General features: G+C 42.4%; 1 protein-coding gene across 1 annotated transcript in view; it reads left to right on the forward strand.

The window, feature by feature from the left end:
* Positions 1–22629, forward strand: part of IRS1 (insulin receptor substrate 1) — a 57692-nt gene extending 35063 nt beyond the window's left edge. Inside the window, exon 2 of the mRNA XM_008690398.2 lies at positions 22189–22629. The gene's annotated coding sequence lies outside the window, so the exon portion shown is untranslated. The remainder of the gene's footprint in view (positions 1–22188) is intronic.
* Positions 22630–22982: the final 353 nt, after the last annotated feature.

Genomic DNA, 22982 nt, shown 5'->3' on the forward strand with positions numbered 1-22982 from the left:
ATACCAACTCATATATATATATATATATATATATTTTTTTTTTTTTTTTCTTCTATCTTCATTCAAAAGTGGGAAGAAGAGGGTGCTGGAGGGATTCACCATTTGGCCAGTGTCTGCAGGCACATGAGTGGGTGCCTTCATACGTGCCCAGATCTCTACCAGCTGTGTTCTTGTTCCTCTTTCACAGGGGTGAGGGTTTTCCTCTGACGTAGAGACATTCCAGATGGACCAGCGTGTAAATGCCAGGTTACATTTTTAGGGGCTTACTAATGGAGCCACAGCAGATTAAGAGGGGGGAAAAAAAGTATGACTGCATGTATTTGTAGGGAAGTGTGGACCGGACACCATTAGATTAGCTCTTCGTGAGATCCTCTTTTATTGACATTTTATAAACTCATTGGGTATTTTCAGCTCTCTCCAAGGAATAGAAAGTAGATTCTTAATGTCACCTTTTGTTGAAATAATATTTCAGGCAACCTTTTAGTAAAGCCACTTATTGAATCTTGGTTTTAAAATTAATTGCTAATCTTGTCTTAGGGCAAAAGACAACAATGCAAGGGGAAAAAACAAATTTAATTTGTGCAATTAAAAGACTTGTTTGAAGGGTGGGCTTATTCTGTGAGTGACTTTTCTTTCTCATTCAAGCCCGTGGACACGTTCTAACAGCACGAAGTCAAGGCATTTCAGTTGTATTTTCCTAGTGTCGTTATTCATGGCGCTGCTGCCATATTTGCGTTTTACTGTGACTTTTGGTTCTCTTGGGTTTTCTCTAGCATAAAGAAAGTGCCATGTTTTAAATTATAATTAAAAAATGGATTTTGTTTGTCTTTGCCTGATTTTTGAAAAAAGAAGTTGCTATGCTGCTTTTCATTCAGTTTTTAAGTGCATTTGAAAACGTATATCTGCTTTGATCATAATAGTCCTTTTCTGCTTGCATAATTTCATTCAGCCTTAGTGAGGAAATAAATTTCACTGCATATCAACATTTTACTATATTATAGGAAGTGCTACAGAGTTTTGGAATGTGACTTGCTTCAGCTGCTGTTGGTGGTTAATGGTTCAGGACATTCGCCAGCTGCCATGGTTTGCTGGCGATGTCAGAACCTTTGTAACTTCAGGCTCAAGAGCCCAGTGCTTATTTGCCCCTTTATTAAGTGCAGGTGCCATGTTTAGAAGTTCCTTTGCTCCAGACCTCCATAAAAGTTTTCTCTGGACAAAGTGTTTTGCTTTGTAGAAAGAACTTTTTCCATTGACCAACATGGCATCATAAACATACAGCAACTTTATCTCGCCTTTATAAATAAGCATTTGGATTTGGCTTTCAAAAGCACATGGATGCCTAATGACTATTACTTGCTAGTAGTGACTTTTATTTGTGCTTTGAGCCTTGTGTAATATTTTTTCCCCCTGAAACAGGCAATTTTGGGTATTAGGGCTTATTTTTTCATTATCCCCCATTGGGCCTCTATGAGTCATATTCTGGGCACAAACAGAAGTGAATGTATAATTGTAGAGCCTCTCTTATTCCACAGTTACTGGATAAAATAATTTCTAATGTGCAGTGAGTGCCTTTGTTAGAGGAATTTACCAAAACGTCTTCAAGACAATCCCTGTATCTATCTGTAGTTTCAAAAATTCCACTTACTTGGATATTTTAAGAACCTTGGATTATGTCCTATCTGGTTAATTGTGGGGGGTTGTTCTCATTTGCATCTGATAATTCAAGGTCATCCCTTCCCTGCCACCTTTTCCTTTTTACTCCCTATAAACATTATGCTCATTGTGTTTCATTTCCATATTTCTGGCAGTATACGATGTATACACATAAAGATATTTTAGAAAATATGTAAATCATTCCAGCCTTTTGGAAACCAAGAAAGGGATGCAAGTAGTAGTCGGCTACATTGTAATTATTTTTATATTACAGAAGAGTTTAACCCCATATGGTAAAACTGCTACCCAAGTCCAAATACTCACATTTAGACATTCAAACTTCACATGTTCCCAATATCCATAGCTGTATATTGAGAAAATATTTAGGCTAAATGGGAATATAACATTCTTTTTAATATTTTGAATAAGTGTGGTGTTTTCATTTATAACGTTTTTTTGTCATTTTAAAGTACTCATTGGGGACGCCTGGGTGGCTCAGTCAGTTAAGCGTCTGCCTTCTGCTCAGGTCATGATCCCAAGGTTCTGGGATCGAGTCCTGCATTGGGCTTCTTGCTCAGCAGGGAGTCTGCTTCTCCCTCTGCCTGTGGCTCCCCCTGCCTGTGCTCTCTCTCTCTGACAAATAGATACAAACTTAAAAAAAAAAAATAAAGTACTCATTGTGTGTTTTGGTCATGGTGGCAGACTAATTAATGGTAGAGTTGGTTTTCCTAGCAATGTAAAATAGTATTACTTTTGTTTGTGCTTCTCCGATATTATTTAAAATTACTTGCATAGTAATAAACCATTTCATTTCTATGACGTTCTTCCACCAGTGCCATGAAGGTAAAAATAAAACGGGCGCCTGGGTGGCTCAGTCATTAAGCGTCTACCTTGGGCTCAGGCCATGATCCCAGGGTCCTGGGATTGAGTCCTGCATCAGGCTCCCTGCTCAGTGGGGAGCCTGCTTCTCCCTCTCCCTCTGCTGCTCCCCTGCTTGTGCTCTCTCTCTCTGTCAAATAAAATCTTAAAAAAGGTAAAAGTAAAACAGCTTTCATACATGAGCCTTGAACACTGAACAATGGTTGTCTGAATTGAAATTGAGTCTGAATAATGAGGGGACAAAGCTTGCTATCTCCACATTCTCTCTCCCCACCCATAAATGAATGAATGAATGAATAAATAAATAAATAAATAAATAAATAAGTTCATTTTCCTTCACAATCTGAGCAGCCGATTCTTTTGACCTATAAATTGTATGCCAAATTATAAATTATTGGGCATTAACATCTTACTGACTACAATATGAAATAATATCTACATATTTTCTGATCCTGAGTTTGGGAAACAAGGACTAAACAAAATGTGAAGGTTCGAATGTCAAGTGGGAGATATATCCTGAATGTTGTTAGCCACAGAACCTTCTTTCTCATGGAGCTCATGATCGAACAAGTTTGGTACGGCCAGCTTACTGCCTGCCCAGAACTGAGTTTGCGGGAGTGCACAAATTTGGGGGCACCAACCATCTCCCCTGATGGAAGCTTCTTACTTTGTATGTTGCAGGTTCCCCCAAATGTCAGTATGACTTGGAGTCATTGTCATGACCCATTAATTGTAGTGCTTTATAAGTAGATAAATATATTTGTACTTCTTACACACGCCCTTCATCATTGAAAGCAAACACATAGGCATTTAGACCTTTCTTTGCTTTTTAGATGGCTGCCTTCTCAAAAGCCTGTTAAGGAAAGGAGGAACCATTATATTTTACAGGAGACACTTTGGGGCTTCCCTAGAAGTCTGTCCCAGTTGTGGTTTGGACTATTGCGTTTGAATTCACACTGCTTTTGTAATGCATGGATAAGGATATAATTGATCAATAAGTCATCTGATTTCTAAAACTATCTTCTCTACTTGTATTCTGAATGCAAAATATATTAGTTCTGTGTATACGTCCTCATAAACTTTCAGATGGGTGTTAACACTTAGAGCTTTGGATGTCAGGACATTGACTTTTAGTCGCATAGTGAACGTTTTCAAACAGTGCCTGGTAACTTTGGGGCGATGGATTCACTGACATAGGAAACATCCAGGACCGTTTCACCACCTTCAGTGGAGCGTATGTTTTGATTCAGTGAGGTCATCGATGCCAGATTTGCACATCAGAATTATCTCGGTCAGATGAAGTTGGTGATTCACCTTGGCTCGTACCTCAGACATGCGGGTATAGGATAAATGCTTCCTTAATGATAGCTCAGGGCAGCCAACTCTTTTATCTGCCTGAACTTATTGGCTCTCTCACCATTGATATTAATTGGCTACTCCTGATGGAAGTGAGCTTGTGTTCCAATTTAAAAGGTACTTAGAACGAAGTATCTCCCTTTATACGGACAGTTGAAAATAAATGTGTGAAGTCTGTAGATGGACGTTGTCTTTTAAAGACTTTTTTGCCAACTGCTGAGCTCTTGAAAAATCTAACAGAATGTTCGAGATTTGCTCCTCTTCTACCTACATGTGTTGCGATGGGGAGATCCATGCTTTTTGGGTTAGCTTCTTGTGGCATTCACGCTTTAATGCTCCAAGGCAAGGATTTAAAAACTGGTTGTTGGGATGGGGCCACCCAGTTTTCTAAGCCTGAGTGTCAATACTAAGGCTGATAAGTCTTTATGGGTGGCACTCACTGATCGGGAGAAGCTATTAAGGGAGAGTTAAGAAAAAAAAAGTTGGGAGGAGGAAGGGGAGGGAAGCAAGGGAGGAAGGGACAGAGTGTCTCCAATACTGGCCTCCCCTGTCACCCACGCCTGGTGCCCCCCAAGTTCCACGTACAGGGCTTTTCGGCTGTTTTGATTTGTTAAGCTGCTTGTATCCCCTACCGTGCAACAGGGAACACGCACTCGGGCTCGATGCCATTTTAAAGGTTACATGTATATTTTGGAGTTTTCTGTAGACAGAGATAATTGACACAATTACAGCTCTCCGCTTGAGCCATTCAGATCAGTTGCTGCCAACTAGAATAATGACACTGAAGCTCTATTTATATGTAAACTGTGTAATATCTTAAAGCTAACGTCATTGTTTTCCTCTCCTCAAGTACAGCATGTTTTGATCTACATAGGGAATATTTTTAAAAACTGGATGTCTAAGAATGTAAACACTTGGAAGGGGAGATGCAGCTGTTTGTGATTTACTTTTTAATCTTCTGTTCTTTGGTGGCTGCCAACGTCAAAGGACTTTTCTTTACATATTATAGTGTATGGCTTATGACCATGAGTATGCTCTTTCTGGTTTTTATTTTGGCTTTCTAAATAAAGGTCGGAAGGACTGAAGGAGAAGTAGTTGGATAAAAATACTCCCCCCGCAGACTGGGTCCTGCACTGGGAGCACCGGCCCAGAAGAGCCTACAGTCTTGGAAGGGACAGGGTTTCTATTTTATGGGGCCCATAAATGTCAGGCCTTGTGCTTTACCTTTCGGCTCTGTTTGTGTGTGTTTGTAAGAATCTATTAGTCACACCCAGTTGCTTGCGTCTACCACTGTCTAGACTCTTCAAGAAATGAGCAATTTCGTAGTTAGTGTTTTTACAGGAGGGCACATAATAAGGGATAAAAGCATGCTTACATGATGGCAATCTCTTTTGCAGACTGTTTTCCAGAAGTGGAGGTCTTTCTGATATCCAGGTGCCTATTGTGTGAAATGGTGTTTTAGCTGATTTCGTTTAGATTTATCAGAATGGCATTTCGCTATGTAATTTCTCATCACCCTTTGTAAACAACGAAGCTTACCCCCATTTCCTGTTATAAAAATAACTTTGTCTATTCCGGTGGACTGTGTTTAGATGAGAGGCTTGCCAGTACTTCCACCCATGCTTTTTCTAGCATTGTCTGTAAATGTGTGGTCATGACCATGAATTTTGAATCCTGGTGGCCCCGTTTACTGGCTTTGAGATCTTGAGGAATTTACTATCCTTTCCAAACCTCAGTTTCTCAGTTTTAAAACAGGAATGGTAATAAAATCTCAGGATGGTCATGAGGATTAGATGAAATAATGCACATTCAAACTGATGACATAGTGGTTGACATGGGACAAACGCTGGCTGTATTACTGGTGGGGACTCTGTGTGTGTGTGTGTGAGAGAGAGAGAGAGAGAGAGAGAGACAGAGAAATGTATTTACATATCACATCCTCACTCCAGGAGTGGTTTACTCTAATATTTGGGGAGGGAGGAGGATGCAAGTGAAATTTGAAAACAATTGTAATCAATATAAAATTTGCTTTACTTTTTTAGTCATATTTAATTTGTAGTATTAAAAAATAGATTGAGCTTTTTTAAAAAAAAATTTATCAAAAGGGGGATCATACTTTTAAAAGGTTAACAAACCCCTACTTACTGTTAAATGTAAGGGAAACCCGAAAAACTTAAGAGCCATTTTTCTTTGTCTAAAATTACTTTAAAAAAAAATTTATTTATGTATTTATTTTAGAGAGAGCTAGAGGAGGGGAGGGGCAGAGAGAGAGGGAGAAAGAGTCTCAAGCAGACTCCATGCTGAGTGTGGAGCCCGATGCAGGCCTTGATCTCCCTGAGATCATGACCTGAGGCGAAACCAAGAGCTGGATGCTTAACTGACTGAGCCACCCAGGTGCCCCTAAAATTACTCTTAATCAAGTCATATGGACCTTAGCATATGTGTATATGTGCATCTGATTTTCTTATATATAACTTTATATCTATAAAGTTATTTATTGAGTGCCAATTATGTATGAAACACGATGATAAATCAGATAGAGTTGGAGATGACAAGCATCAGGAACAATTTGGCAAACGATGTTTATCAAATGGAAGTTTATTCACAGAGTCAGAAAATTAAATTTCAGGGCATATGTGGAATATAGTATGATTCTACCATGCCTAGATATAATTTTACCTTTCAGCTAATGAAGTACAAAAATTCAGGTTATAAAAGTTTGGGGTGCTGGGGCACCTGGGTGGCTCAGTCAATTAAGCATCCAGCTTTTGATTTTGGCTCAGGTCATAATCTCAGGGTCATGAGATCAAGCCCCACGATGTGCTCTGAGCTCAGCACACTGTCTGCTTGTCTCTCTCCCTCTGCTCCTTCCCCCACTTGCACATACCCACATACACGCTCTCTTTCTCTCTCAAATAAATAAATAATTAAAATCTTAAAAATTTAGGGTGCTTTAGAATTGCTAAGGACAATCCATGTTAAATCATGGATCAACTGTTAAAATGATAAGTTCAGAGAACAATAGGAAGCACCTTCATACCCAGTGATAAAACGATGGGACAGTATTCCTTATTGACGATGAGTGTCATTGTCGGGCTCTTACACCATTTTTTGAGGTGCTCCTCTGCAGACACCCCAGGCATATTGCAAAGTGCAGGGAGCTTCTGTGGCAAATACCTTCCTTTTCCTCTGAGTTCCTCTTTCTCCAGTCCCCTCCCATGGTCCACGGTTTCTTGCTACTGGATGGGCTGAATTAATTGTTCTATAATTGCAATTGTTCTATAATTGCCTAATGGTCAGGCACGTTTTACAATCACCATCTCATTTAATCCTCACAACAGCCCAATGAGCTAAGTGGGCATTTTTAGCGCCATTTTACCAGGAATAGCAGCTCAGTGATGTTGATCGAGTGCCTGAGTGCTCCGGGGGGAGCTAGGGTCTTTCCACCATCAGGTAGCCACAAGGGTAAGTGCCTTGCAGACAGTTTCCATTCCTGCTGTATCCCACAACCCTTGATGAAATGTATTTTCATTCTGTCCCCACTGCTTAGGAAAACAACTCATGTATTCACATACATACATTCACATAGCATGCGAACTGCACTCCCCAGCAGTGGTTTTAGAATTAGCTCTTGGGGAGTATGTCTGGCCATCCCATGTTCCTTCCATTTCCTAAAGCCATTAGAAACCTATGCTTGCCTTGCTGGGGCTTCTCTTCCAGACCAGTAAAGCAGCACCACCTGGTCAGAACAGCAGGTCCGGCCCAGTGAATGAAATTGCCATCAAATAATGAAGACCTTTGCGCTGCCGTAAAGCTTCATTGACGTGAAAACGGAGCCTTGTCGTAACTAATGCTAGTAAGTTGGACTGAAGGGCATGCTCTTGAAGAAGGCTGTTTGCCTTCTTCTAAAAATCGGACCAGTTTGCTTCTGTTTGTTGATGTGAATGGAAGTTACTAGTACACACAGTCCATCCTTCTGTGCTTGATGTTTAGTTTTTTCCACATTTTGATACCTTGGAGTCATGACGGCTTTGCCGTCTTCCCGGATGCAAAATGTGCTGCTTCCGGATCTTCGTCTGCGTGCGTCCTATGGTTGTGGGGGTGAGATCCCTGCACGTAGAGTCAGCCTTTTTCTACAGAAACATTATGGAGGATAAATGAATGCTCTGTGGAGAAATGGGAGCATGTTTGAATATCAGTACTTTCAATGCTTCGAAAGTGCAGGTGTTGTAGATCACTATAAGCATTTCATTGATTATGTTGATTCTCCTCGTGGCATTCGAGATGAGATCTGAGTTGGCGATTGGTGGCTTTGCCTACCTGCTTGTTCCCTCGAATAATAAAGACCGAGAGTTAAGAACTAACCTCCAATTTGTGCCTTGAGGTTTATTTGGTAAAAGATGGCTGGAGGGCAGGGTGTATGTTTTCCTTTGGGTTGTGGTGAATGCTTGTTTATTTGGGTTCTATCATCTGTGAGCTAACACACACGGCCCCCGCTCACTTCCTCTTGACCAGGACCTCCAGACATCAAAGTAATCTGCATCCATGTTTTTTAAAGAGATAGAAATGTATTGGATCACAGTTTCCAGCCCTCTTTTCCCAGTCCTCTTTAGTTTCCTGAACCCTGAACACTAAGCAGGTAGAAGAAACCCACCAGTGTGGGGTCTGTTGTCTTCCCAGTGTCATCTTTGCAGTCATCCAGGTCTTCTGTGTTTTTTCAGGAGCCCCAAGGCAGAGATTTCTCATTCTTGTCCAGTTAACTCTTCTAGAACCTTTCTGCCTGGAAATTTTTCTTTGTGTTTCAGTTCAAAACTATTGCTGTAATTTAAGCTCGTTTTCCCTCCTGAGATGGAGAACAGATGACTTATCATGTAGCCTCCTTAAAGTCCCCAGTTAAGCCCTCTTATTATTCTTTTACTGAAATTAAATAGTATGTTTCCCCTCTTCTTCAAGGTTCTTTCCTCCTTTGCTGCTCCGAGTGTGGTCCCCAGACCAGCAACATCGGGGTCACCTGGCAGCAGAGTAGACCTGCAGAATCTTGGGCCCTACCACAAACCTAGCGAATCAGAATCTGCATTTTAACAAAACCCCCAAGAAATCCTAAGCACATTAAAGTTTGAGAAGGACGGCTTTATTTTATCACTTCATAATTTAGATTATTATTTTCTCTGTACTTTTCTCCAGGATGCCTGAAGAGTAGAGACCAAAGCTAGACATGGTATTATAATAAGTAGAAATACCTAATGTTTATCGATCTCAAATCCCTATTAATTTAATACCTATGATATTATAATAATTTTGAACTAAATTGGTGTGTATTCTTCATTTATAATAAATCTGTAGCCTTCAGAGACTTTCTGGGGTCTTTTTCTGCTATATGGTTGCCCCATTTACCTAATGGAAGTCCCCATTGTATAGTTGAATGACTCGGCTGCTAAGAATCTTGCTTTGCATTCATATTGGGTACCACCTTGTTTTTGCTCATTGGGGGATCTTTTTTGCGGGGGTGGGGGAGCTCTTTTCTTTTCTGAATAGTTGGGCTATTAAGATTTTAATGACTCATGGTTAGAAAGAGGACTGTTGGGGGTGAGAAGACCCCAAATCTGACCTCAGTGCTATTCTTCACTGGTTTCATGGGCTCAGGCAACATGATTCTCTTAACAATAACCATAGGATCAAGGAAGTCCCCGTAATACCAGGTGTAGGACTACTTTGATTGTTCTGTTTATATTAATCTATGAACCCTTTCTACAGTGACTTGGTCACTCATTGGAAGTCACCTGTTGAAATGGGAATGAAGAATCTAAAACAAAAGTTGGAATAATTGCCATCCAATTGCATATTTAGGTTAGTGCTTATACTACCGTTTCCACCAGCTATTTACTTATGTCGAATGGTTCTCAAGTCACCGTCCTGTTAACTCCCTCTAGCTCTGCGTTAAAAGAGGAAATTCGCAAGGATCTGGCTGCTCTTAATCCTTGCACTTCTGTTGGAGGGCCTTTGTTTCTACTGGAAGCTCTGTGGGGAGGATCCAGCAGAAATAATGTGTGTAAAGTCAGTGGCTATGTTTAGAGGCTCTGTTTGGTGCTGCTGATGGTTGGGAGTGAGGTGAGCTCAGGGTGGAAGGACAGGAAGGAAGAGAGGCATCTTCTAAGAATAAGATTTGACGTAGACACTTACGTAGTCATGCTCTTCCTTATGCTGTTCAGGAAGGAAAGCAGGAGTAGCCAAACGCAAGAGGTAGACCATTGCCCATTTGGGACATGGTTTTATGGGAAAAACATAAGGCCGTTTTTGAGCAGAATTAAGCAACGTGCATCATAGGGGTGTTCATTAAATGTTAAGTACAGCCTGTCGCTGTTGGGTGATGATGGTGAAATTGTGTGCTTGGGTTTTACTCTGAAGGCCTTCTGTCAGCTTCATCGGCAATGATGCAGAAAGAATAGAGGCTATTGTTTTCTTTATGAACTAAAGCACCCCAGTGACTTCTGTGGCTTTATTTCAGGAGGCTTTGTTCTTATTACCATTACCTTCGGGTTCCATCTGAAAAGCTTCATACTTAACCACCGGGAAATCAACTTGTTCTTTCTGTTCATCGTCCAATTTTAGAATCTTGAACCCTGCGTACTCTCATTGATGATGCTTTCTGTGCTCTGCCCCCCACCCAGCTATTTTTCAAGTTTAAGTTTTAGGGAAAACAGACCCAAAAAGTATCCTCCTGGAAAGACATCTTATACTTAGAAACAGCAACTGAAATTTCTATCTTGAACTTTGACTTTTTTTTTGTAATTAATCATCTTCCAGGGTGAGTATTTCATAAAGTGAAAAAATCCCTTGGAAATGTATTCTGACTTAGGAGTCGCCTCTTAGCAAAGTTAGTGGATTTATTTTTAAAAGTTGACTAATTCTGGAACAGAGGGGACTTCATTCTTAACTTCCTTTTTCTCCCAGATATTTGAGGACGATGAGCATGACCAATAGTCACAGATAACAAAAGGAAAGTCTCTTCTTTCTTACTGAGTTTTACAAATGATTGTGAGGACTAGATATTTTCTCCATTTCATTGAATTGTGGAAGCAAAGCGGGGTCAAGTGACTTGTCCAAGACCAACCACAAAGTACTGGCTCCGTTGGATGAGATACACGCCTGGGAGTGATCAGGGGTATCTGCTCGTGGGGTCCATCTGTCTTTCAAGGTCATTGTGGACGGAGCAGCCTCACACCTGCTGGTCTTCCCCAGACTCTGTTGCTTTGGCCTCCACCGTGCCTGGTATTCTCCCCTCTTTAGTCATTGCTTTTGTATCACGTCCAGACAGTCTTGTTTTCCTGTGAGGAGGGACACGTGAAAACATGGGCCCGGACTGGATAATCAGATCAGCTGTCTTCTCGTAGAAAAGGAACAGAATGGGATACAGCAGAATAAGTTTCCAGCAGTGACAAATTGGGAGAGGCTGTGAGCATGGAGTGTACCCATTGGGATTCTGGAACTGTGGCCATCATAAATAAAGGAAGACCTTGGAACAGGAACACCTACCCCTTCCCTCCCTCTCGTCCACAGAATGGGTGTGCTCCACAGAAACAGTTAACAAGCGCATTTGTGGCTTCAGCAACAACTCTGGAGTGTGGTTTCTCAGCCTCGGCTCCACTGACATCTGGGGCCAGATAGTTCTTTGTTGCAGGTGGCCGTCCTGTGCGTGGTGGGAGGTTTAAGCGTATTCTTGGCCTCCACCCACTAGATGCCAACAGCTTCTCTCCCACCTCATCCCACCCCCAGTTGTGACAACCAAAAATGTTTCCAGGCATTGCCAAATATCTCTTGCAGGGAGAGATTATTCCTGCCACCCAAATTGAGAACTCGAGATTTGGTGAAATGCTTGGAGGCTAGAAGGTCTCCGCAGAGAAAAGTGGTTTGGCCCCATGAGTGCATTTCATCTGAAATCCAGATGGTTCCTGCCTGGCACACAAGCGGGCCTGGGGATCACCTTCACAGATCCCCCTCTCTCTCTCCTGGGGCTCTGATCCCCTCAGGGCCACTGATATTCTTTTTTTTTATTTAAGATTTATTTATTTATTTGGGGTGCCTGGGTGGCTCAGTCAGTGAAGCATCTGCCTTTGGCTCAGGTCATGATCCCGGGGTCCTGGGATTGAGCCCCACATCGGACTCTCTGCCAAGGGGATCCTGCTTCTCCCTCCCCCACTCCCCCTGCTTGTGTTCCCTCTGTCTCTCTCTCTGTCAAATATAAATCTTTAAAAAAAATTTTATTTATTTGAGAGAGAGAGCACGTGCGAGTGGGGGCTGGGGGAGGGAGGCAAAAGAAGCAGAGGGAGGGGGACAAGCAGACTCTGTGCTGAGCGAGGAGCCCAATGTGGGGCTTGATTCCATGACCCTGAGATCATGACCTGAGCTGAAATCAAGTCAGAAGTTCAACCAACTGAGCCGCCCAGGCACCCTGAGACCTAGCCTTCATAAGCATCCCTTAGTTGAGAGTTGCCACCACCTCGTAACGAAGAATTTGGCCCCGCTGTCCTCAGGAGGCTTCTCGTTCAGCCGGGTGGCCAGCTCAGGACCTGGCGCAGCTCAGCTCAGCACGCCATCCCGGGGAACTTATCAGCGGGTGCCATTCTCCAAATGAAAAAGCAAAAGGCTGAGATGTCAGATAATGGGGAACAGAGAGAGGAACAAGGCCAACATGGAAGTGAGACTCGAGAGATGAAAGCAGAGGACCACGAACTCTGGGGTCAGCGGGTGAAAGGTCAGCCACTCCTTGTCAACTGGAAGAATTTTGCCTCCTTCTCCTGGACAATAGAGAAGTGTTTGCAGTCACTTAGAAATCTGCACCATTGTCTGCTTCAAAGACCTTAGAGAGGCAAGCAGTGTATACATCATCAGTGATTTCAGATTATCTTTCCAGTTGCTCCCCCCCTCCGGCTGCCCAACCATTAGCCGTGTGCATCTGGCAGCAATTTTTCGTCAAGTAAGGCAGGCAGTGTTGACTGGCTGTGTCACACTCCTGTTCAGTTCCTTCCGAGGCAAGACTGGGGACAAGAATTCAGAAACAAAAGCCACCCATTTCCTCCCCCAACAATTAGAAACATGCTTCTTCGGAACCTGGAAATAGTGCCTAAGAATCTCACGGAACATCCATTTAAGCCTATTCAGGAGAATTCTTTGTGAATCCTTTCATGGAGCATTGCAAGTCTTTCATTAGCCGACTTAGAAGGGATGCGGGGGTGGGGGGGGCTTCAGGCTTCTAATTTCTTCTGAGAAAGCAATAGAAGTGGGCTTTCAGCAGTGTTTCTGTGGATAGCATTAATTTAAGATCTGCTCAAAGATATGCTAATGCTATCTGTCCTAATATTTAACTCCTGCCGTTCCCTGGGTAGGTAGATGGGTCTTTGTCTAAAATTTTATCCCAGGGTCTTATTTTTAGCTTCACCTCTACTACTTTTACCTTTTCTTTTTGTTCTGCCACTTCCCCCATACCACCTCCTCTCTCAAATAACGTTGTCTCCCTTCCCAAGACACATCCTGATCTTGGCTTCCGCCTCGGCCCCTGGCTGGCATCTGGCCAATGGACTCATTCTTGCTTCCTAGCTCCACCAGCACATTTTTGGTTGGTGTGTGTTTTCAGGCATCAGGAGAAAACTGGAGATCCAGGGATATCTAGTTCTTAATAAGAAGTCTTACAATAAGAGCTAACAGTTGAGGGCTCACAGTGTGTTAGGCACAGCGATGAGAATTTTTCACGTATTATCTCATTTAACCTCAAGGGATAACCCTATGAAATGGGTACTGTGATCCCCATGTTACAAATGAAAACATTGACATGAAGAGAGTTAGTCACATGCCTCAAATCACAGACGTACGAGAGATCAAGTAAGTTGTCTTAGTTTCCTTTTAAATTTTAACTTGGAAATAAGTTTTGAGTTAAAATTGATCAGGCTGTAAAAAGCGTAACAGCCATGTGGCAGAACCGTCCTCATTGTCAAAGTAACCTTTTTGGGATTGAATTTCCTAAATTACATTTTAGGATGCAGAATCCCATACAGAATACTCATCACTCAGGTAGTGGCAACTCAAGGGAAATACACACTGGTTGCATTACTTTATTGCAAGCAGTGTTAGAGCTTTTCTTGACCATAACCCAGTTACACAGAGGTCCCACCTGTGGCCTTCTGTAGCCCAAGACGGATGGGACAGTTTTCCATCCTCCTTCACACCGACTTCTAAGACTTGCTTTCATAGCCCAGAAATCTTTATGACTTGCACTTCTTTAACAAGAATTCTTTAGGTAAAACGAGTCACAATTGTGCACTGAATACATTTGAAATATACTGCCCTATACTTCTGTATCAATGACCAGTTTCGATGGGTTTCAGACAGTTTTCATTCATCGTTTAGACCCCAGAAGTAACAACAGCTCACCCAACGTTGAAGAATCTGGATGAAATTCTTCCCCACAATCTCCCCATAGTTCTCAACGCAAGAAGGAAGACAAAGGGTAAAACCTTTCTCTCTGTGATTTATGATGATGGCCTCCAGGAGATGTTAATTAGATGTGTGCAGAAGGGAAGGTCTTCTAGTGAGCTTGACCTTACCGGGAACAGTTGGGAATGGCCCTGCTGTCCGTTGGGCCCGTTTAATGACCAGAATACCTCCAGAAGATCAGGGCCACACGGCTGGGGTACTTCGTGGTTCCTTTTAAAGATGCTTGTTCAGTTCAGTACATTTTTCTTGCATTACCAAGTTCTTCCATAAAGTCAACCACAACCCATATTATCGGGGACTCCGGCTAAAACTTGTGGTGAGTAGGAAGTCGATTAAACACAGGTTTTCCCTTTTCTCCAGCTGCCAAAAGTGATGTCAGTGGTGTTAATGATCTTTACCTCAGCCCGCTGCAGACCCAGGGCCGTCTGTGTGAACGCTTGGTCTATGCTCTGGTTCTTAGGCTCTTACGGAAGAGCTGCTGATGGTTGATAAGAAACAATTAGGTAGTCAGACAATTACTCAAAGGTAAAATCAGGCACTTGCCTTCTTGAAGCAATTTCTGATAGGACTCTGGGGAGTGTGCAAAGAATGTGAAATCTATTTCGTGTTTACCAGAAAAATTAAAGGCAGTACGACCGGGCTGAGCCTGCTTGATTCTCTTTTGCCTAATTACAGAAATGGTATTGCAAACACTTTTTTACTATCTCTACACCACATTGTAAACTACGGTGGGATTTTAATTTAAGTCTACTGGTTTGTATCAAAGCCAGACCAATAAAACCTATATCCTGTATTTCTGAACATTAAAAAAAAAAACAAAACAACAAACTGATGTGAAATTACAATATAAACCATAAACCTCAGAACTGGAGTTTAATTCCTAGGAGAGAGCATATACTGCAGAAATAGGTCCCATGAAAGGAGAAGAAAGCCTGACTTTTATGACTTGCTTTCTCAGGTAAGGAAGAGGGCATCATCTTACTTTCATGTCTTCAAGCAACAGGCTTATTTTGGTTGAGCTCCATTAAAATTAAAGCTTCCTGTTCCACGTTATGGGGTCTGACTTGTAATGTAGAGGGATTGTTTCTCGGAGTTCCGCTACCTTGACTGTCACGCATGTGGGGATGCATTCTAATTTCGGTGGAAGAGAGGTTGGAGACATTTTGAGTTCCGTTGCGAGGGGATGGGGTAAGGGCTCTTATGGTGTTGAACCCCCATTTGCCTTATCTTCTGCTTTATCAGCACACTCCCTATTAATAAAAAGAATGGGAAATAACTAAAGTGGATATTCTTCAGCTTAAAAGATTTCTGAATGCTTATTCAGATTTCCTTAGTACATTATTGGCAGGATACTTTTTTTTTTTTTAAGATTTTATGTTTGAGTACTCTCCATATCTAGTGTGGAGCTCGAACTTAGGACCCCAAGATCAAGAGTCACACGCTCCACTGACTGAGCCAGCCGGGCGCCCCTGGCAGAATACTTTTAATTGTTGCGAACGATATGTTGTTGTTTTTGTTTTCATCTGTCTTCTCCATAAATCTCTAACCCTCTGGACAAGTTTCCCGCCCCAGCTCCTGCCCTTTGTTGCTGGGGTGGGAGAAGTCCACAGTGCTGACCGGATTCACAGCGGGGGCGCACAGGCTGGACCGTCAGCTCCTGGGTCAGCCCCTCTCTTCTCTTCTTTTCATAATAATGTGCCTTTCTTCACTGGTGGACTCCTGAAGTCACCAGCCCTGCCAGAAGGACTTTCACTGGGACAAAAGGGGAACTGGAGCGAGGTGGCCTCTCACATGTTGGCAGCTCTCCCTGAATGTTCCTCCCTGGCAGCCCTGCACGCTGGAAGGCCTGGCCAGCAACCTTGTTATCTGCACCAGCTCTCACCCATGTGACTCGCACCAGGCAAAAGTGCTCTTAAAGCAGCTCCGTGAAAACACTGGCCTGGCTGGTCAGTTACCCTTTGCCTTTTAAGACCACAAAACCAAGTCTTGCCAGCTCTGTTCTGGCCTATTATAAAAGATGTTGGTTTAGCTTCTTGTTAACGTAAAGAAGCAAACGTCTTATGGTCTTACCTCTAATTCTTTAGTTCAATCCTGTCTTGATTTTTCTTTTCTCTCTCCTTCCTTCCTTCCTTCCTTCCTTCCTTCCTTCCTTCCTTCCTTCCTTCCTTCCTTCCCTCCCCCTTCTCTTCCCTTCCCTTCCTTTCCTTCCTCACTCCCTCCCTCCCCCCTTCCTTCCTTCCATCCAATCATCCATTCTCTCTCTCTCTCTCTCTCTCTCTCCCCCCCCCACCCCCCAGCTTAGTTCTGTCCTTTGCCAGAGTCTCAGCTTGCCCTGACACTTCCAGGTGCACCTTGTAAAGAGCAGAGTGATTTTCCTTGTGTCCAGAACTTGAAGCCCTCTGGAGTTAGCTTTTCTTTTTATGTAGGTGATTACCATAGCTAACAGGACTGAGCTCCTCCCTAAATGCTGCCCTCCAACCCCCGGTTGGTAGAACCAAACTCTAAGTCAGGAAGTTTCTTTAATAAGCCTTACATAGCCCATCAGATGGGTCAGTGGTCTCCCTTATCCAATGGGGATTAAATAGTGTAAATGTTAAAATGCAGGACACCTGTATACTCCTGGGACTATGAATTTATTTAATACTGATGATTTTTTTAAATTTACTGGCCTATTCACCAGAATCAGGTATGCTTAAAAACGAATACTTTTGCAGTGTTTTATAAGGTGCCTTATTAATATGTAAGCATTCTAGAAGACTTGATCTTCTCTGACTTAGTGGTAGCATGAATTATTGCATCAGCGTCAATGAAGCGGCTGAAGAATGGTTCGCGATCACAGTAGTGCAATGCAGTTGAATATAATTTTGTCAAATAGGAAATTGACAGGCTTGGGAAGACAAGATTAGAGAGAGGTCACAGGTGCCGTATTCAGCATCCTACCACGGATGGAGCTACACACCGTGCCAACCATTTCTCTCTTTATTCCCAGGCGAAGGGAACTGTTTTCTTTTCTGAGAGGGAGTCTCCTGTCCTGTTCTGCATACTTCGCCTGTGCCATTCCCTTAAGGATTTGGCTTTTGGACATCAAAGCCAGGAAGCCAGAGGCTTTTTCTACTTCAACCTGCCATTCCCCTCCCCATACACAATGAATTGGGAGGAGGGAAAGGAATAGAATACCAACAAGGTTTAAAAGTCAGTTAACATTTCAAATATCTTCTCATCACAGAGTTTTTAGGAACAGGGAAGATCTAAATATGATGGAAACATTATTTTCCTGTCCTATTGAAACATTTTTGACATTGAATGCAGAATTTTAAAAGTTCAAGTCCTTTAAGCGAACAGTAGCACCACAGCTGAATCGTGGCTTTCCCTGGGTGACAAGAATTCAAGAAATGTTGAGTCCTTCTTTATATTTTCCTGTGGTGTCTAAATTTTCTATATTATAGTCAAGAATATTTTTAAGTCACAGCTGTTTATTTTAAGTGAAAGAGAAATGTGCTGTTTTGACACATTTCTTTAAGTGGAGGAATTCATTTATACAAATTTTTCTAGTTGAATCTACAATGTAAGACTTCAAACAATGATCTCCACTGAAGAAAAGTCATTACGATAGTCATTTTTTTTTTCCAGCATAGTTGTGTGAGGAAGAGTTCTTTTGTGGCTACGTTTTGGTATAGAACAATAGCCAAGCAACTTAGAATATTTTACTCCTGCTTTCTTAGTGGAAGTAGAAACTGCTAGTAATGCTTTAACGAGATATTTATTTATAACTGTGTTGCCCTTGACTCAACAAATTGGCAGGAGGTTTCGAGGCATTTGAATACAAGATAAAACTTTTAGTTAATGGGTTGGACCAAAAATTCATTGTTGAAGGGGTGTGGATCCTTCACTGTACACGTATCATAACCTTTTGCTGTTTTCAGCTGCTTTACAGTGAAGCCTAATCAGTAGGCTGAGTGTGAAGGGAAGCAGAAGCTTTATCTGTTTCTCAGCTCTCATAGGCATAGTTTAAGTGGGTCGAGTCCAGAAGATGTAAATTCTGACCGGATGCAATAACGCAGTAATCCATAGGTCTCAAGTAGCATCGCTCAAGTGTTGACTTATTTGATAATGCTTTAAAAATTACATTTTTCATTACTGGCAACAGGATTAGGTGGGTTTTATCTTACGAGAAGACACAGGGAAGGGGACAAGAGATGCGGATGCGGTGATGAAGTTTTGTCAAAATGTAATTTCCTGCTACTAAATCTCATGACAGGTGCATCGTCTTTCTGGGTTCAGACGTTATTCCCCCGTGAGGTAACGAGAGAGGACGTATCATAGGAACCTCACCATTTGATATTTGCCCAGCTCTTCTCCGAGGAGATGTTTTGCTTTTTTGTTTCCACTTCGTGGGTGTTACAGATGAGTTTTTGTATTTGTAAAACATTGCTGCAATATTTGCTTCATATGGCCGATATGAGCCAGTCCGGGTTGTAGATATAAAGTGCGTCAGAGTACCTCTACCCATGGCTTCCTGTTCAGTGCTTAGAATCGTCCTTTTCACTGCGTTTTTATTTGTCACTCAACAGGTGTTTCTTGAATTGAATGACTGCGGGAGCCTAGTGTGGGTGTTGGTTTTTTAAAAACATATCCCCAAAATGTATGATATACACGTGGGCCTTTCTTCAAATGCATTTGTGGCCTTCTTGACCGCAGTTGTGTCGAGGCAGGCATAAAGGCAAATGAACCTTAGTCCCATGAACCTATGCTAAGGTCTGTCTGTAATGTCCTCAGAGTTCATTTCCAACAAAACTCATCAGAGCAATTGTGAACAGCTATGTGTGGGGAACCTTGGTTTTGGGTTTTTTTTTTATTTTAGATAATACCTCACTTGGAACCATTACCCAGCTTAATCAGCCCCTTTATTCACCATATTTGACTCTCAGAGCTTTTTGGCCATTTCCACAGATCAAATATGCCCTCAAAGGGCCGAGACTGGCTGCTATGGAGACCATTCGAAAGACAATGCCCAAGGCTGAGAAGGCAATCTCGAAAAAGAAATGGGAACTTGAGAAAGCATTCCAAAAATGCTTCCAAAGGCTTGGCTGCCTGCTTGAAATAAGTGTGCAGACCCCAAAGAGGCTGCAGGGAAGGACAGTTCTCACTCAGGGGTGTCTTTTAAAAATCCGTTATCATTTACTCAGGAGCTACGCTTTGCGCGCACGCGCGCACACACCCCTTGAACAAAGGTAAACAGATGTGAACTTCAGACTTTCCCTTGAAGTTTTTCCTGGCCTCTGTTGCCTGTTGATCGCCTCTGTGCCCATCCCCTCCCCTTCAGCAGAGCCTCCCTCTTTCCCACTGGCTCCCTTTTTCAGAGATCCCCAAGGTGATGGCACAAGCAGGTAGCATTGGTGGCTGAGACATTTGTTGATCAGGATTGACGATAAAGGGCTTCGAAGAGTAGTGCGCTGAGACTTTAGAGGGACAGTTTATGGTGCCACTGATAGATCCTTTTATTTCCTGCTCTTTGAACATACATACTTGTGGGGAATTACAGGGAGGGGTTCAGAGTGGCCCAAAGCAATAGATCTCAGCATCTGGTGAAGCCGGAGTGTGTTCCCTCCTCAGAGAGGCCCCCAATCTTCACCCCTCTGCATCCACGCAGGTTGGCACGTGCGAGGACAAAACTGGATACAGTTTGTGGTGAGCTGAGCTGTTCATTCAGCCCTTCTGGCTGAGAGCCAGGTATAAAATGAAAAGCATACCACCATGTGCCCTTCGCTCATCCTGCCCCCCCCTTCTATAAATAAGCATTTTGTTTGTTTGTCTCAAGCCCTTTAATAAAGTGTGGACTTCCCACTTCATCTTGGGCCCAGAGCGGTGAAGCCGTGTGAAGCTCTGTCTGCATATTCTTGGAGGAACATTCTGAGAGATTGCAGTGTGAGGTCAGGAAAATCTTGAAAGTAAATTAGCGATCTGGAGATCGGTCTCCGGGGTTTTTGAAGGGGTGGGTTTTCCTTTCACTTGTAGGAACCACGCAAAGTAAGACCTGTTTCTCTGACAATCAGAGGGACAAGCCTGGAGTCCTGTTTTGTTTTTACATGGGTGTCTCCATGGGAAGTCTTTTTTTTGTCTGTAGAAAAACAGAGTGTTTACCTGTCATTTAGAGGCAGCGTTAATATTTTAAAAAAAACAACAACAGAAATCTCATAAAACTGGAGTCCACGTTTAGTAAATTTCCGCTTACCTGAAAGCCAAATGGTGAATGCTGACTGGTCCCAGCCATACTCTCCTTCAAGGGAAGAGATAGACAAGCAGTTGTGTTGGCAACATATACACCGTATGGCTTGTGGAAGCTGTTCCTTTCCTTGGTGCTGACATGCGTTAGTACTGCTTCATCTGGACATATCCTGAAACGTGTCCTGTTGTCCCTAGACTTAGGTAAAGGTACTTTTGCCTTTCATTCGAGATTCTTCGCCATCTGTCCCACCCACATTTGCAGATCTACCTCCTGTGACCCTTTTCACAGACCTTAGGATTCAACACACCCATCCTTTTCCCCCTGGCCTGCCCCTGGCCATACCCTTCATTTTATCACGTGCTCTCAGTGGGACCTGGGCTTTGTCCCTTTGATTCTTTCCATTCCTATTTAGTTGAGTTTTCACTGTGCGCCAGCCCCTGTGCAAGGCTCTGGGGATGCAGTGAAGCAGCGAAGACAACGAGCCCATTTCCACAGCCCCACACTGTTCCTTTTCTTCCAGTCCAAGCCAGACGTGTCAGTGGGCTACTTCCTTTCTCTTCCTGGCTAGGAGCCTTCTTTCCCTCCCTCCTTGCAGCGAGAGCATCTTCCCTGTGCATCTGCCATGGGACGTACCCCCTTTTTCTTTTGCATTCTTTCTATTTATGAATGGAGCTTACCTTCCTTTTTGGGTTTTCTAGAAAGCAGGGCCTGTAGCACAATTCATCTTTATATCCCCCCCTAGCATTTAATGCAACGAGTTACCCATTCGGCAATATTTATTATCTACTCTGCGCCATTCTATAAATCTTGGTATTTATAGATAACTTTGGACTACATAAAAAAATGTGGGCTTCAGAAGGACTAATGTTAATACTGGAGAGCAAAAGAGGGCTTATGAGGTTAAATAAGGTGTCTCGTCTCTGGAATGGCCTGGGTAGTGCCTCACAAGGTCTGCCTTCTGGAATTGCATAGAAACCATGTGCCTCTGCCAGAATAACATTTCTATTAGATCTAAATCAGAATCCCTTTCTTTTTTAATTTAATGATTAACTACGTCTGTTTCACTTGGGTCTCCTTTGCATCTAAAATGCTCACGTCAAGCAATGTCACGTTAGAAACTGACTTCAGATTTTGTAATGTTAGGCCCTGCAACTTGAAATTCTAAAATCTGCAGTTGACTTTGAACCAAAAGAAGGTGAAGCATAGCCTGACTGTAACCCGCTTACCGTATTTGATATACTTTGACCCAACAACTATAATTCACATTTTTTGTTCGGATCCTCAGAACATCAAAGTATTTTGTGTTTTTGTGTTACTAGACTCTGAAGCCTCCAAATCACATCGATCTGTTGACTGATTTAATATTGACTATTTTGAGTTTGTATTTGCTTTAGACTCTTGCATTTTGAAAGGGGGGGGAAAGTTAAATACAGCGTGTTGATTTTATTTAAGTACACAGTACTGTTTGTGCCCGTAACTTCTGCCTCTCTGACACTGCCTCCTTTTTAAAGAAAAACCCTTCAAAGCTGATGGAACGTGCATTTTGCGAGGCCAGGGGTGACGGATCCTTTTGTTTTCCTTTTCAGAATGAAGACCTGAATGACCTCAGCAAATCCTCCCTTTCCTCATGGGTACCCAGACTCTGAATATTTCATGATTCACAACCAGGACCTCACATCTTTCTCCTCAGTAGATGGTACGATGCATTCATTTCAGTTTGTTTACTTTCTGCAATCCTCAGGAGTTCCTTGACTGAACTGCACGTACTTACATTGTGCCAAGCAAAAAAGCACTGTGACACCCGAACCATGAGTCTGCATAAACTTCATCTTCGACCTTAAGGACTTAGCTGGCCACGTGAGCTGATGTGCCCACCACCACGCCACGAGAGAATGGGTTTACTCTCATTGCATTTACAAGATCCATTTCATCTGCTGCTGAAACTGTGTATGACAAAGCATCCTTGTAAATTATTTCATACAAAACTGTTCGTGTTGGGTGGAGAGAGTATTAAATATTTAACATAGGTTTTGATTTATATGTGTAATTTTTTAATTAAAATGTAACTTTTCTTACAGCACATCTTTTTTTTGGATGTGGAACTGAGGTATACAATGTTCTGTTGTAAAGAGTGGAGCAGATACTTAAAACAAGGCTAACAAGAGTAGACTAGGGTACGATCCTTGTTTTAAGATTGTAATTCAGAAAAATAATATAATAAGAATCATAGTGCCATTAGATGGTTCTCAATTGTATAGTTATATTTGCGGATACTATCTCTTGTAATATAGCCCTGATGTTGAGCTGAGATCCTTACAAGAATTGATCTTAATTTTGTATTTTTTCCTGTAAGGCAATAGACCATGTTAATTAAACTGAA

Source organism: Ursus maritimus, unplaced genomic scaffold (assembly GCF_017311325.1).
Source record: "Ursus maritimus isolate PB19 unplaced genomic scaffold, ASM1731132v1 scaffold_1, whole genome shotgun sequence".
Taxonomy (NCBI): domain Eukaryota; kingdom Metazoa; phylum Chordata; class Mammalia; order Carnivora; family Ursidae; genus Ursus; species Ursus maritimus.